This window comes from Aotus nancymaae, unplaced genomic scaffold (genome assembly GCF_030222135.1).
Source record: "Aotus nancymaae isolate 86718 unplaced genomic scaffold, 86718_ANA_hifiasm-v0.15.2.pri h1tg000062l, whole genome shotgun sequence".
Taxonomy (NCBI): domain Eukaryota; kingdom Metazoa; phylum Chordata; class Mammalia; order Primates; family Aotidae; genus Aotus; species Aotus nancymaae.
The window spans coordinates 14,716,508-14,733,409 of NW_026988476.1; positions in this window are offsets into that span (position 1 = coordinate 14,716,508).

Genomic DNA, 16,902 nt, shown 5'->3' on the forward strand with positions numbered 1-16,902 from the left:
AAAAAATAAAAGAACCACATTACTAGGCTTGAGGTGCCTGCTAATGAAAATATGGCTGCAATAACAAAAACTTAGATTACAACACCCAAGTCCCTTTGAATAACTGGAAAGCAATGTCAATGAGTACAATCAAACCCAGACTGTGAAGACTACAATAAATATTTAACTCTTCAACGCCCAGACAGTGATCAAATATCCATATGCATCAAGACAATATAGGAAAACATGACCTTACCAAACTAATAAGGCACCAGTGACCAATCCTGGAGAGACAGAGATATGAGATCTTTCAGAGAATTCAGAAGATTCAAAATAGCTGTTTTGGGGAAACTCAAGATAACAGAGAAAGAATTCAGAATCCTATTGGATACATTTAACGAAGAGATTGAAATAATAAAAAAGAATCAAGAAGAAATTCTACTGCTGAAAAGTTCAAGTGACATAATGAAGAATGCAACAGATTCTTATTTGCAGACGACATGATGGTATATCTAGAAGACCCCATCATCTCAGCCCAAAATCTCCTGAAACTGATAAGCAACTTCAGCAAAGTCTCAGGATACAAAATCAATGTGCAAAAATCACAAGCATTCCTATACACCAATAACAGACTTAAAGAGAGCCAAATCAAGAACGAACTGCCATTCACAATTGCTACAAAGAGAATAAAATACCTAGGAATACAACTAACAAGGAACGTAAAGGACCTCTTCAAGGAGAACTACAAACCACTGCTCAATGAAATAAGAGAGGACACAAACAGATGGAGAAACATTCCATGTTCATGGTTAGGAAGAATTAATATCATGAAAATGGCCATACTGCCCAAAGTAATTTACAGATTCAACGCTATCCCCATCAAGCTACCAATGACCTTCTTCACAGAACTGGAAAAAACCACCTTAAACTTCATATGGAACCAAAAGAGAGCCCGCATAGCCAAGTCAATTCTAAGCAGAAAGAACAAAGCGGGAGGCATCACACTACCAGACATCAAACTCTACTACAAGGCTACAGTAATCAAAACAGCATGGTACTGGTACCAAAACAGAGATATAAACCAATGGAACAGAACAGAGGCATCGGAGGCAACACAACATATCTACAACCATCCAATCTTTGACAAACCTGATAAAAAAAAGCAATGGGGAAAGGATTCCCTGTTCAATAAGTGGTGTTGGGAAAACTGGCTAGCCATATGCAGAAAGCAGAAACTCGACCCCTTCCTGACACCTTACACTAAAATTGACTCCAGATGGATTAAAGACTTAAACATAAGACCTAACACCATAAAAACCCTAGAAGGAAACCTAGGCAAAACCATTCAGGACATAGGCGTAGGCAAGGACTTCATGACCAAAACACCAAAAGCATTGGCAACAAAGGCCAAAATAGACAAATGGGACCTAATCAAACTCCACAGCTTCTGCACGGCAAAAGAAACAGTCAATAGAGTGAATTGGCAACCAACAGAATGGGAAAAAATTTTTGCAGCCTACCCATCTGACAAAGGGCTGATATCCAGAATTTACAACGAACTAAAACAGATTTACAAGAAAAAAACAAACAAGCCCATTCAAAACTGGGTGAAGGATATGAACAGATACTTTACAAAAGAAGACATACATGAGGCCAACAAGCATATGAAAAAATGCTCATCATCACTGATCATTAGAGAAATGCAAATCAAAACTACATTGAGATACCATCTCACGCCAGTTAGAATGGCGATCATTAAAAAATCTGGAGACAACAGATGCTGGAGAGGATGTGGAGAAATAGGAACACTTTTACACTGTCGGTGGGAGTGTAAATTAGTTCAAGCATTGTGGAAGACAGTGTGGCGATTCCTCAAGGACCTAGAAATAGAAATTCCATTTGACTCAGCAATCCCATTACTGGGTATATATCCAAAGGATTATAAATCGTTCTACTATAAGGACACATGCACACGAATGTTCATTGCAGCACAGTTTACAATAGCAAAGACCTGGAACCAACCCAAATTCCCATCGATGATAGACTGGACAGGAAAAATGTGGCACATATACACCATGGAATATTATGCAGCCATCAAAAACGATGAGTTCGCATCCTTTGTAGGAACATGGACAAACCTGGAAACCATCATTCTCAGCAAACTGACACAAGAACACAAAATCAAACATTGCATGTTCTCACTCATAGATGGGTATTGAACAATGGGAACACATGGACACAGGGAGGGGAGCATCACACACTGGGGTCTGTTGGGGGGATATAGGGGAGGGACAGTGCAGGGTGGGGAGTTGGGGAGAGATAGTATGGGGAGAAATGCCACATATAGGTGAAGGGGAGGAAGGCAGCAAATCACACTGCCACGTATGCACCTATGCAACAACCTTGCATGTTTTTCACATGTACCCCAAAACCTAAAATGCAGTGAAAAAAAAAAGAATGCAACAGATTCTCTTAAAAGAAAGATGAATTAATCAGGAAGAATTAATGAGCTTAAAGACAGGCTGTTTGAAAATAAACAATTAGAAGAGACAGAAGAAAAAAAGAATAAAAAACAATGAAGCATTTCTACAGAATCTAGAAAATAGTTTCAAAGGAGCAAATCTTTAAGTTATTGGTCTTAAAAAGGAGAGGGGAGAGAGAAAGAGAGAGAGAGAAAGTGGTAGAATATTTATTCAAAGAGATAATTAAAGAGCACTTCCAAACCTCGATAAAGATCTCAATGTTCAAGTACAAGAATGTGATAGAACATCAAGTAGATTTAACCCAAAGAAGACTACCTCAAGATATTTACTAATTAAACTGCCAAAGGTCAAGGATTAAAAAAGGATATTAAAAGCAGCAAGAGAAAAAAGAAACAAAATATAATGGAGTTCTAATATGTCTGGAAGCAGACTTCTCACTGGAAATCGTTCAGATCTGGAGAGACTGGTAAGACATAATTAAATTGCTAAAAGAAAAAAAAAACCTATCCTAGAATAGTATATCCAATGAAAGTATTCTTCAAACATACAGAACAAATAAAAACTTTCCCAGAACAAACAAAAAAGTGAAGATGTTCTTCAACACCACAACTGTCCTACAAGAAATGCTAAAGGGAATTCTTCAATCTGAAAGAAAAGGACATTCATGAGCAACAAGAAATTATCTGGAGGCCAGGTGTGGTGGCTCACACCCATAACTGCAGCACTTTGGCAGGCCAAGGTGGGTGGATTGCTTGAACTCAGGAGTTTGAGACCAGTCTTAGCAACATGGTGAAACCATGATCATGCCACTGCACTCCAGCCTGGGTGACAGAGTGAGACCCTATCTTAAAAAAAAAAAAAAAACTTTAGGTACAAAACTCACTGGAAATAGTAAATACATAGACAATCATAGAATATTGTAACACTGTAATCATGATGCGTAAACTACTCATATCCTGAGTAGAAAAACTAAATGATGAACTGATCAAAATAATAACCACAACATTTCAAGATATATACAGTACAATAAGATATAAACAGAAACAATAAAAAGTTGAAAAGCAGTGGGATGAAGTTGATGAGTTTTTATGTTTTCTCTTTGCTTGTTTGTTAGTTTGTTTATGCAATCTGTGCTAAGTTGTCATCAGATTAAAATAATGAATTATAAGGTATTAACTTGCAAACTTCATGGTAACCACAAATCAAAAAATATATAACAGATGCACAAAACATAATAGGCAAGAAGTTAAAACATACCACCAGAGTAAATTACCTTCACTAAAAGAAAGACAGGAAGGAAAGAAAGAAGGAATCGAAGGCCACAAAACAACCAGAAAACAAATACGAAAATGGCAGAAGTTAGTTTTTAGTTATCAATAATAACACTGAAGGTACGTGGACTAACCTCTCCAAAAGACATACAGTTATTGAATAAATAATTTTAAAAACAACAACAATAACAATTTAAAAGGAAATGCATAGACTGAAAATAAGGAGATGGAAAAAAATATTCCATGCAAATGGAAACCAAAAAAGAACAGATGTAGCTATACTCACATCAGAGAAAACAAATTTCAGAAAAAAACTACAAAAAGAGACAAGGAAGGTCACTCTAATGACAAAGAAGTAAATTCAAAAGAGGATATAGCATTTTAAAATATGTATATATACCCAACACTGGAGCACCCAGATATATAAATGAAATATTAATAGAACTATAAAGAGAAATACACCACAATACAATAATAGCTGGAGTCATCAACACCCTACTTTCAGCATCCAGACAGAACATCAACAGAGAAACATTGGATTTAATCTGCACTATAGACCAAATGGACCTCATAGATATTTTACAGAATATTTCATCCAACAGCTGCCAAATACACATTCTCCTCAGCATGGCAGCATTCTCAAGAATAGATCATTTTGTTAGGCCACAAAACTAGTCTATAAAATTTCCAAAAAATGAAATCATATCAAGCATTTTCTCTGAACATGGAAATTAAACAATATGCTCCTGAATGACCAGTGAGTCAATGAAGAAATTAAAAAGGAAATTTAAAAATGTTTTAAAACAAATAATAATGGGTACACAACATGTCAAAACCTATGGAATACAGTGAAAGCAGTACTAAGAGGAAAGTTTAGATCTACAATAGCCTATATCAAAACAGTAGAAAAACTTTAAATAAACTACCAATCAATCTTAAAGAACTAGTAAAGCAAGAGCAAACCAACCCCAAAATTATTAGAGGAAAAAAAATTATAAATATCAGAGCAGAAATAAATGACTTAGAAATGAAGAAAAATACACATGATCAATAAAATACAAGGTAGTTTCTGAAAAGATAAACAAAAATTGACAAATTTTTAGCCAGACTAAGAAAATAAGAGAGACTACTAAAATAAATAAAATTGGAGACAAAAAGAGGATACATTACAACTGATAACACAGAAATTCAAAGGATAATTAGAGGCTACTATGAGCAACAATATGTCAGTAAAATGGAAAATGTAGAAGAAATAAATACATTTCTAGACACGTACAATCTATCAAGATTGAACTATGAAGGAATCCAAAAAGTAAACAGATAAATAACATGTAACAAGATTGAAGCCATAATAAAAAGCCTCCCAGTAAAACAAAGGCTGAGACATGATGGCTTCACTGCTGAATTCTACCAAACACTTACAGAATTAATAACAATCCTACCTACACTATTCCAAAAAATAGAGGAAGAGGGAATACTTCCAAAACTCATTCTATATGTCCAGTATTATCCAGATACTAAAGTAAAAGACACATAAAAAAAACAAAAATTACAAGCCAATATCCCTGATAAATATTGATGCAAAAATCCTCAACAAAATACTGGCAAACTAAATCCAACAATACATTAAAAAGATTGTTCATTATCACCAAGAGGGATTTATCCTAGGGGTACAAGGATGGTTCAACATAAGCAAAGCAATGTGATACATCATATCAACAGAATAAAGCACAAAAACATATGAGCATGACAAATGATATTAAAAAGCATTTGATAAAATTCAACATCCCTTCATGATAAAAATGTTCAAACAACTGAGTATAGAAGGAACGTACCTGTATTAGTTCATTCTCACACTGCTATAATGAACTGCCCAAGACAGTGTAACCCATAAAGTAAAGACGTATTTTCACATGGCTGAGGAGGCCTCAGGAAATTTAAAATCATGGTGGAAGGAAAGGGAAGCATATCCTTCTTCAAATGATCGAAGGAGAGAGAAGTGCCAAGCAAAAGGGGAAAAGACCCTTATAAAACCATCAGATCTCATGAGTACTCACTATCATGAGAATACCATGAGGGTAACTGCCCCCACGATTCCACTACCTTTCACCAGGTCCCTCCCATGACACACAGGAATTATGGAAACTACAGTTCAAGATGAGATTTGGGTGGGGACACAGCCAAACCATATCATTCCATCCTGGCCCCTCCCAAATCTCATATGCTCACATTTCAAAACACAACCATGCCTTTCCAACAATCCCCTAAAATCTTAGCTCATTCCAGCATTAACTTAAAAGACCAAGTCCAAAATCTCATCTGAGACAAGGCAAGTCCCTTCTGCCTATGAGCCTGTTAAATCAAAAGCAAGTTAGTTACTTCCTAGATACAATGGGAGATACAGGCATTGGTAAATACATCCACTCCAAATGGGAGAAATTGGCCAAAATGAAGGGGTTCCAGGACCCATGCAAGATCAAAATCCAATAGGCCAGTTATTAAACCATAACAAAATAATCTTCTTTGACTCAATGTCTCACATCCAGGTCACGCCAATGCAAGAGGTGAGCTCCCATGGTCTTGGGCAGCTCCATCCCTGTGACTTTGCAGGGTACAGTCCCCTTCCTGGTTGCATTCATGGCTGGCATTGTGTCTATTTCTCCAGGTATAGCGTGCAAGCTGTTGGTGGCTCTACTATTCTGGGGTCTTGGTGGCCCTCTCCTCACAGCTCCAGTAGGCAGTGCCCCAGTGAAGACTGTGGGGGGGGGGGCTCTGACCCCACATTTCCCTGCAGTACTGACCTAGCAGAGGTGACTTGTGAGGACCCCACCCCTGCAGCAAAATTCTGCCTGGACATCCAGATATTTCCATATATCCTCTGAAATTATTTCTGTGCACCTGCAGGCTCCACACCATATGGAAGCTGCCAAGACTTGGGGCTTGCACCCTCTGAAGCCATGGCCTGAGCTGTACCTTGACCCCTTTTGGAGCAGCGGGGATGCAGAGCACCAAGTCTGTGTTCTTTTTTCTGTTCAGGTCTGTGATGGGAGGGGCTGCCTTGAAGGTTTCTGATGCATCCTGGAGACATTTTCCCCATTGTCTTGCTGATTAGCATGTAGCTTCTTGTTACTTATGCAGATTTCCACAGTCATTTTGAATTTCTGCACAAAATATGGGTTTTTCTTTTCTATTGCATCAGGCTGCAAATTTTCCAAACTTTTGTGCTCTGTTACCCCTTGAATGCTTTGTTGCTTATAAATTTCTTCTACCAGATTTCCTAAATCATCTATCTCAAGTTCAAATTTCCATAGATCTCTAGGGCAGGGGCAAAAAGCTGCCAGTTTCTTTATTAAAGCATAGCAAGAGTCATCTTTACTCCAGTTCCCAACAGTTTTGTCATCTGAGACTACCTCAGCCTGAACGTCATTTTCCATAATACCATCAGCATTTTGGTCAAAGCCATTCCACAAGTCTCTAGGGAGTTCCAAACCTTCCCACGTCTTCCTGTATGCTGAGCCTTCCAAGTTTCTAGAAAGTTCCAAACTTTCCCACATTTCCTTCCTTCTTCTGAACCCTCCAAACTGTTCCAACCTGTGCTTGTTACCGGTTCCAAAGTCACTTCCACATTTTTGGGTATTCTTTTAACAGCATCCCACCCTCAGTACCAATTTACTGTATTAGTCTGTTCTCACACTGCTATAAACAACTGCCTGAGACGAGACTGGGTAATTTAAAGGAAAGAAGTTAATTGACTCACAGTCCCACATAGCTTGGGAGGCTTCAGGAAACTTACACTCATGGCAGACAGGGAAGCAAACATATCCTTCTTCACATGATGACAGGAGGCAGAAGTGCTTAGAAAAGTGGAAAGAGCCCTTAATAAAACCATCAGATCTCATGAGAACTTACTCACTATTAGGAGAACACCATGGGAGAAATTACCTCCCACTGGCTTCTTCCCTCAAAACGTGGGGATTATAGAAACTACAAAATGAGATTTGGGTGGGCATACAGCCAAACTATATCAAAACTTTAGCTCAATAAACACCATATAGAACAGACTTACAGCTGGTATCACACTGAATGTAGAAAAGCTGAAAGCCTTTCCTCTAAAATCTGAAATATGGCAAGGATGCTCATTTTCACCCTTGGTATGCAACATTATACTGGAAGTCCTAGCTAGAGCAAGCAGACAAGAGAAAGAAATAAAGGGCATTCAAGTTAAAAGGAAAAGTCAAATTATCCTTGTTGGCAGGGCATCTTTTATTTGGAAAAACTTAAAGACTGTACCAAAAAGTCCTATTAGACCTGATAAATTTAGTAAAATTGCAGGATACAAAATCATCATGCAAATATCAGTAGCATTTCCTATGTCAAATGAAGAATGTGAAAAAGTGATCAAGAAAGTAATCCCATCTATAATAGCTGCAAATAAAATAAAGTACCTATGAATCAACATAAGCAAAGAAAGAAAAGCTCTCTACAATTAAAACTAAAACATTCACAAAAGAAACTGAAGACGACAAGCACAGAATAGAAATCTAACTCCATGTTCAAGGATTAGAAGAGTCAATATTGTTGACATGCCCATAGTATGCAAAACAATCTACAGATTAAGTGTAATTCTTATCAAAATAGTGACATTCATCATAGAAATAAAAGAAAATCTAAAATGTATATGGAACAATAAAAGACCCAGACTAAGCAAAGCTATAAGAATAAAACTAGAGGAATCACATTACCTGACTTCAAATTATACTATAGAGCCATAGTAGCCAAAACAGCATGGTACTGGCATAAAAAAAGACATGTAAACTGTTAGAACAGAAAAAAGAACCCAGAAATAAATTCATTTATTCATAGTAAACTCATTTTTGACAAAGGTGCCAAAGACATACACTGGGGAAAAAGCAGTCTTGTCAACAAATGTATCTGAGAAAACTGAATATTCATATGCAAAAGAATGGCACTAGACCCCTATCTTTCACCATATGCAAAAATAAAATCAAAATGGACTAAAGATTAAATCTAAGACCTCAAACTATGAAATTACTGAAAGAGAACATTAGAGAAACTCTCTTGGACATTGGTCTGGCCAAAGATTTCTTGAGTCACACCCCACAAGCACAGGCAAACAAAGCAAAAATGGAAAAATGGGATCATGCCAAGTCAAAAAGTTTTTGCACAGCAAAGGAAACAATCAACAAAGTAAAGAAATAATCCACAGAGTGGGAGAAATTATTTGTAAACTAACTATCTGACAACAGATTAATAACCAGAATATATAAGGAATTCAACTCTATGAGAAAAAAAAATCAAATAGATTTTTAAATGGGCAAAAGATCTGAATAGACATTTCTCAAAAGAAGTACTACAAACAGGCATAGAAAAAGGATCTCAACATCAATGATCATCAGAGAAATGCAAATCAAACCACAATGAGATATCATCTCATTCCAGTTAAAATGGCTTCTATCTAAAAGACAGTCAATAACAAATGCTGGCGAAAATGTGGAGAAAAGGGAACCCTCGTATACTGTTGGTGGGAATGCAAATTTCTGCAACGACTATAGAGAACAATATGGAAGTTCCTCAACAAACTGAAAATAGAACTACCATATGATCCAGCAATCCCATTGCTAGGTATATACCCAAAGGGAAGGAAATCAATATATCAAAGATATATCTGTAATCTCATATTTATTGCAGCACTATTCACAATAGCCAAGATTTGGGAGCAACCGAAGTGTTCAACAACAAAGAAATGATAAAGAAAATGTGGTACAGATACACAATGGAATACTATTCAGGCATAGAAAAGAATGCAAGCCTATCATTTGCAAGAACATGGAAGAACTGGAGGTCATTATTTAATTGAAATAAGCAGGGTACACAAAGATAAACTTTGCATGTTCTCACTTGTTTTTGGAAGCTAAAAATTAAAAACAATTGAACTCACAGATATTGAGAGTAGAAGGATGGTTTTCAAAGGCTGGGAAGTATACTGGAATGGTCTGGGGGTGGGGAGGAATGGAGATGGTTAGTGGATACAAAAATACAGTTAGAATGAATAAATTCTAGTATTTGATAACACAACAGGGTGACTACAGTAAACAATAATTTGTGGTACATTATAAAATATCTAAAAGAGTATAATTGGATAGATCATGATACAAAGAAAGGATAAATGGTTGAGATGATGAATATCTGATTTACACTCAAGTACTTATTATTCATTTTATACCTGTATCTACTGTCTCATGTTCCCAATAAACATATACACCTACTATGTACCCACAAAAATTAAAAATTAAAATAAATTTAAAAATCAATGTATTTAAGGAAAGACTAACAGAAATCCAATTTAGCAGAGTCTAGTAACGCATCAACATACAGAACGGTGAACGTGAATCTTCAAACAGATTTCATTTCTGTCCTAGCCATTGAAACTCTTTTAATAAAAATTAGTGTTTGGTTGCAGCTGGAGTTTGGCAGCTTAAAATTTCTGTCTTCCTGAATGTTGCAATTTACATAGGAACCCTATTTCAGAAAATATTGTCAGTGGAATTGAATGGACATTAATTTTCAAATATACTAACATGAATCTCCACTTGGCTATTGACAGTTTTCTAACAAATAGAAGATTCCAGAGTGGGGAAAACACTTTTTCAAGTTTATTCCTGACAAAACTATCAATGTCAGTTATGGCCCAGGAAGTCCAATTTAGGATTTGTCTGAAAGAAAGATACTGTCTCCCCCTCAGAAAAAGGTGAGCCCCATGGTGTAATTTATGATGCATGCCAATGGCTGAAGTAAAAATGCATACGAATAATGCACTGTGTGCTGCCATCCACTGCAGGAAAATCTCTTAATTGATAGGGGCCACAAGGTTTTATAGGGACTGTTAAGCTGATCTATTTTTAGCTGAGTAACTCTGCATCTGCCCACATTAGGAAATTACAGACTTGAGATTAATTATGGCTATGGAAGTGTTACCTGAAAAATTAATTTTATGCTGTGCAAACAGGTAGAAAATCCAGGAAGAGAGTGTCACTGATATAGACAAGTAGTTCCTCTAGAGTCCAATGAGACCATCTGTGCCTTTTCCTGAGCTTTCTCCTTTGGTTACATTTAAGCTGCTACATCCATTAGTGGAAAATGTTTTACTTCAAAAAGGAACACTAGGGAAGAACAAAATAAAGCACTTTTTCCTTGCTACTGTCCTTGTTAGTATGTATGCCCAAATGCATCAAACTAATGAGACAGTGTCATTATATGGAACAGCTGTAATGGGTATTCTGAAAGTTTTTGTACATTGGAAGGATAAAAAAAGAAAAGCTATTAGTTAAACACATGTGGTCATAAAGTAATAATGAAGACAGTCACACAATATGTTGACTTCACTAATAACTAGTGCATGTGGTGTAAAGGGTGGAATTTTAAGATATTCAATTTTTCCCCCAAAGCATAAAGTACTGAAAGCTATATTCCAAACAGAGGACATGGTGTAAAAACTTTTTATATTACAAACTGTGATCCCAGCACATTTAAGTTCTCCATTTTTATTTAGAAACAGGGCAAAATAAATATTAACTTCAATGTTACCTGTATGATGCTTAATTTATTTGCTTAATCTGAAGGTTAAAATAAATAGTATCACCATTTTACGCAATTAAGTAAAAACCTACTGAAAAATAATAAACTTTGGAGAAAATATAAACAAAAGTCCTTAATCTTTATCCTCAGAATATGACGGTAGTAAAATTAAACATATTAAATCATGCCATAGGCATTCTAAAATTAAGCAGAAAAGACAATTGTATAATTAGAAATGGAAAAACAAGAAACATTTAAATCCTTCTTGGCATTGTAGCTTAATATATTCCGTTATTAGTGGAGTTTTTAAATTGCAATAATCATATAATCCCTTCTGGTCCCTGTAAACACAGCCTACCTAGTATAACATTAGATAAAGCTCAGTAAATCTCAACACCAAAACTCAAAATCTACCAAACATATAGGAATAAGAACAATATCTTTTCATTCCACAGACTTGAAATTTTATGGAGTTTCATCCTCAATCACAGAGCACACTGGAAGCCTCTTTCAGTGGAACTTTCCCTGATATAGACAGAATAAGTTGAGGGATACTTCTCCAGAAACTATATCAATATTTACTATCTGAATATTTAAGGAACAAAATACCCATTTCAAACCTATGCAATACAATATACTACCTCAGATCCTCTAAATACGCTAATCTTTAGCTTTATCACGATGTCTCTAGTTTTTTTCTAAAAATTAACCAAGGGCAGGTCTAGATGAAACTGTAAAGTTGGTAATTTATTGATAGTACCTCCTCCTAAATTCCTCTTTTGTGTCTCACTTTCTTTTTCCACTGCTACCCCAACCTCCTCCAAACCTGTTATACTCTCATATTCTTCCCTGAATATGAGAGTTATCTCATCCCAGCTTTTATATCCCAGTTTGTTAATTTATTCAATATTGATCAAGCACTTACAGAGCAGGAGTGTCGCCATCTTGGACAAGGCCCTTATTCTAAATTTCACCTTAATGAAAAATTGCCAAATCCAAAGGGCATCAGCATAATGGTGAAGGTCAGCATGACCATAAACCACAAATAACATCTCCAACCAGAAACATTCCAAATTTCTCCCTGACCAGAGACATGCTAGCCCCTAGATAAGCCCCCTCTGGCCAAAAGATGTCAGCCTTGAGATAAGCCCCCTCCAGGACAGAAAGATGTCTGCCCCAAGATAACCTCCCCTCCTTCCAGAGAGATTCCAACCCCACCATAAACTTCTCCATACACATAAATATTCCAAGCTTGTGATAAGCACCCTCACCCTAAAGTCAATATACACTTTTAGTCTATAAGAGAAAGCCCTCCTGACCACAATCACCCAGAATCACCTCTCACATTTTAACTAAAGAAAATCTGTCTTTGACTTTCAAGCTGTATTTCATGTTTCTTTCCTCTTTCTTTAACTCTTAACACTTGCTATATGCTGGGTGCTAGACACTGGAATTAAGCATGCTTTTCTTTTCCCTTTTATCCATGAAAATGGCCCTCTTGTCTTGTGTTCTATTCTCTCCTGTTCCTGTTATTTCGATAAAGTCATCCATGCTAAGATATTGATGGGTGGAAATAATGTAATGCACTACATTTCAAGTTACAGATGCACTTAAAATTAATCTGCTTAATTTTAAGCAGTCCAGTGATTAACCTAAAATCTTCTTTCACTGGAATTTTAAGGGCCATGGGGTGCATATTATGATAGAGGTGCAAACATAAGACTTAACTGCATGGAATGGATCAATATGTTAGATATAGCGAACTCCAAGTTTCTCTTCAAAGAATCAGCATGTCAGTGTGTTCAGCTCTCTTATTCTTTAATTCTTATTCTTTAATTCTTTAACGTTTAACTTTCTTGTAGTTTCAGTGACCTTTTCCACCAGTTCTAATCACTGGTTCATATCTGTTCCCCCGGTTCCCTGCTCTGTTCTGAATCAACCCAATCACCTGCTCCAGTCACCTGCTTTGACCCCTAGTTACCTGCTCTGACCTGCCCATAACTGTGCTTCCCACCAAACTACGCACCCCACGACTCCTGCTCACAGCCCTACTCTCTTAAATAGCCAATTGGAGTTAGCTTAGACTGTGCAGTCCAGCCCTAGCCAGTAGGGGAACGACACAGCAACGGGGGCAACCTCCATCAGGAATAAGTATCCCTTCCCCTCCTTATCCACGTGTGTGCTTGCCATTGTTCCATCTGTGAGCCACATCCTTTTATAGAAGTAAATTGTCTTGCTGAGGAAATTTATATTCAAGTGCTACTTGTTTTGTGGTACCAAAAAGTTAAATATAACAATTACAATGTACACTACACTAGCACTGTTGGTTCAGTCTGGAAAGGTGGGACAACTTGAAGCAAAGGCAGGAGGAATGGAAATAGGGAGGCAGCTTCCAGGCCACAGATGGGTGAGACACAAGTGGTTGCATTCTTTTGAGTTTCTGATTAGCCTTTCCAAAGAAGGCAATCAAATATGCATCTATCTCAGTGAGCAGAGGGATAACTTTAAATAGAATGGGAGGCAGGTTTGCCTTAAGCAGTTTCCAGCTTGAGTCTTCCTTAGTGATTTTAGGGGCCCAAGATATTTTCCTTTCACAAATAAAATGAAGAAACATCATTCCAGGTTATAGAAGAGTACAGTAGTCTGCATCCGTCATTTCTCACCTGCATCTCTATAAGTGGACTCCTCATTTAAGTGACTGCTTCTGATCTTGCCCCTCTCTAATTTATTCTTGATGCTGTAATGTCATCTGGAGTAATTTTCTGAAACACTGTATTTTTTAATCTGTTGCTAGATAACAAATTATTCCAAAACCTTATAATTTAAATTGTATTATCTCCTAATTTCTGCAAGTCATGAATCTGGCCACGACTTATCTGGATCTTCTTGTTCGGTCTCTTGCCAGGCTATCAAAGTACCAGCCAGGATGGCAGGAATCTCAACACTCAAGAGGAGAATCCACTTGCAAGCTGAGTCACATGGTTGTTGACAGGACTCAGCACCTCCCAGAGTATTGAACTAAAGATCTCATCTCTGTTTTCTCTGCATCTTATAGCCATGTTGAGCTACTAGCAATTGTTCATTCCTTAAATGCACTACGATTTCTCTCTGATCCAGGCTTGGCACATTCTGTTTCCACTCCCTGGAACATCACTTACAATCAAGGATATGCATGTTTACAGTATGTAAAGTCATGGGTCTGGAAGAGATTACCAAGAGAATATGTATGAAAACCTCTCATTCTTTTGATCTTGACCCCACTTTTACCACCAGCTCCCACCTCATTGTTCTGTATCCCACTGAGGCAAAAATCTTTTCTAAAATTTTCTGTACTCTTTGTTTCAAAATACTTCAAACAGTTTTCATCTCTTTAACGTTGCTCAATATAATGGCCAAGTCACTGACTGGATAATACTTAACTATCAGGAGAATTTGACACAGTTATTTCCCTCATTCTCTTTGCTATGCTTTCTTCATGCTGCCTCCAGAACACTAAACTCAGTTTTCCTTCAACCTCATTGGTTGTTCCTCCTTAGATTCCTTTGCAGATTTCTATTTTTTTTCCAGATCAAGCTCAGTTCTGGCTCTTTTTCTCCTCTCTATCTATACTTGTTTTCTTGGTAATCTCTTCCAGACTCACAATTTTAAATATCATCTATATGCTAATGACTCCAAATTTATATCTGCAAACCAGACTTCTCTTCTGAATGCCAGGAGTAATCAATATCTTCCTTTTCAGTTCCACTTGGATGTTATAGTATTTATGGTCCTGATAAGAACCAGAAGGCATGCTAAAATTAGAAGATTTAAGGAAGGTTTGTTTACAAAGTGACTATTTACAAAGCTGTAGGGAGGGGATGGGGGATATAGGGTAGATAGTACAATGACTCTGGGTCAGCAGCAACAGAGCTGTTAAGACCTATAGGACCAAAACCGTGAGGGGAAGAGATGGTTAATAGAAACTGGAAGAAGAGAATTGTATAGATGAGGCCACCAGGAAAATAGTGGGAACATTTGCTAGGGTAAGTAATACAGAGAACCTGAGGAAAAAAATAGGACTGTGAGGAAGCCAGGAGAATAGATCTATAACCTCATTTTCCTTCCCCCTCCCGTCTATGCGCTCCCCATTGACTGAACAAAATCGAGAGCCAAAGGGCAAAGGGATCTACCAGTGAAATGAGCATAGATCAATCTATTGGGGGGATAGGGTAAAGGAGAAGAATAGAAAAGGATTCTGGGTAGCAAAGGGAAGTTATTCACTGATATGTAATAGGCATCTCACAATTAATATTTCTATCACACTAATCTTTAAGTAAAAAAAATTAACAGTTCTGAAATTCAATATTTGCCCCAAAAAACACTTCATCTTTAATCATTCTCTCTCACAGGATGGTGACTCCATCCTTCCAGTTGCTTAGGCCAAAACCCTTAGGGTCATTCTTGATGCCTGTATTTTTCACATACCTATGTCCAATTGTCAAGAAATTCTGGCCTCTATGTTCAGAAGATATCTAGAATACTACCACTTCCCAGCACCTTTACAAAACCATTACCTCCTGAGACTGAATTTCTGCAACAATAGAAAAGTAATATTGTTTAAAATGTAGCAGGAGCAGCCGCGGGAAATGGATCTCTTGAACACCGAATGCAGGAGGAAGAGGGGTTTATTATTATGGCCGGGAATCTGGGTGATAGTTTGTCCAAAATCCAGCTCGTCTAACAAAGGGAGGTTCAGCCTTTATACGGCTTATACTTTAGATATTACAGGTGAAAGAATCTTAGGTTCATAGTTTTAGGACTCACATGTGAAAAGGTTTCTGTTTACAGTTTCAGGAATCACATATGAAAGGATTCCAGTTTACAGTTTTAGGACTCACATGTGAAAAGTTTTCTGGTTTGATCTTGTTTTAAGTAAAAATAGTGCCTTCTGGAGAGTTTCCCCAAGGCCTAGTCTGTCACCTATAGGAAGGTAAAACCGGAGGCGCCAGTCAGTCAACCTTTTCTTCTATTGAAATGCAGCATGATAGTCAAAGGGGAAGTTGATCTGAGAAGCCTGGGTCTCCCTCTTCAAAAACACTTTATGGCCAATTTTCCAAAACACCTGATAACTTATCTATGTAGGCATATAAATGTCATCCCTAGTTTCAATACTTACGGTAAAAATTATGTGCAGTTCTGCCTTCTGTACGAGATTCCTGCCCTAATGTATTACCTATCCTTTTTTTAAACACATACACCAAATTAATACAAGTGAGAGATTGAAAACTGCCCTCAATTATATACTTACAGGTTCACATAAAGATTTGAAAAGGCCCAGAAAAATCACGTCTGCCTCAGCAAGTTCATAACAGTAAATGAGGAATTGAGGCAGATTACTAAAAATAAATTCAAATTATCCTTTTTTGTAAACCATACTAAACTTTGCCTGTTTAAGTCAATTTGGTAAAGAAATTCTAACACAGTGAAAATAATATAAATTTGTTTTGAACTGTTCCAACTCCAGAAAATGCCAAGATAATTAAAAAGTTTACAAACTTTAGAAAAGGTACTATGTTTTCTAAAACAATATGGTA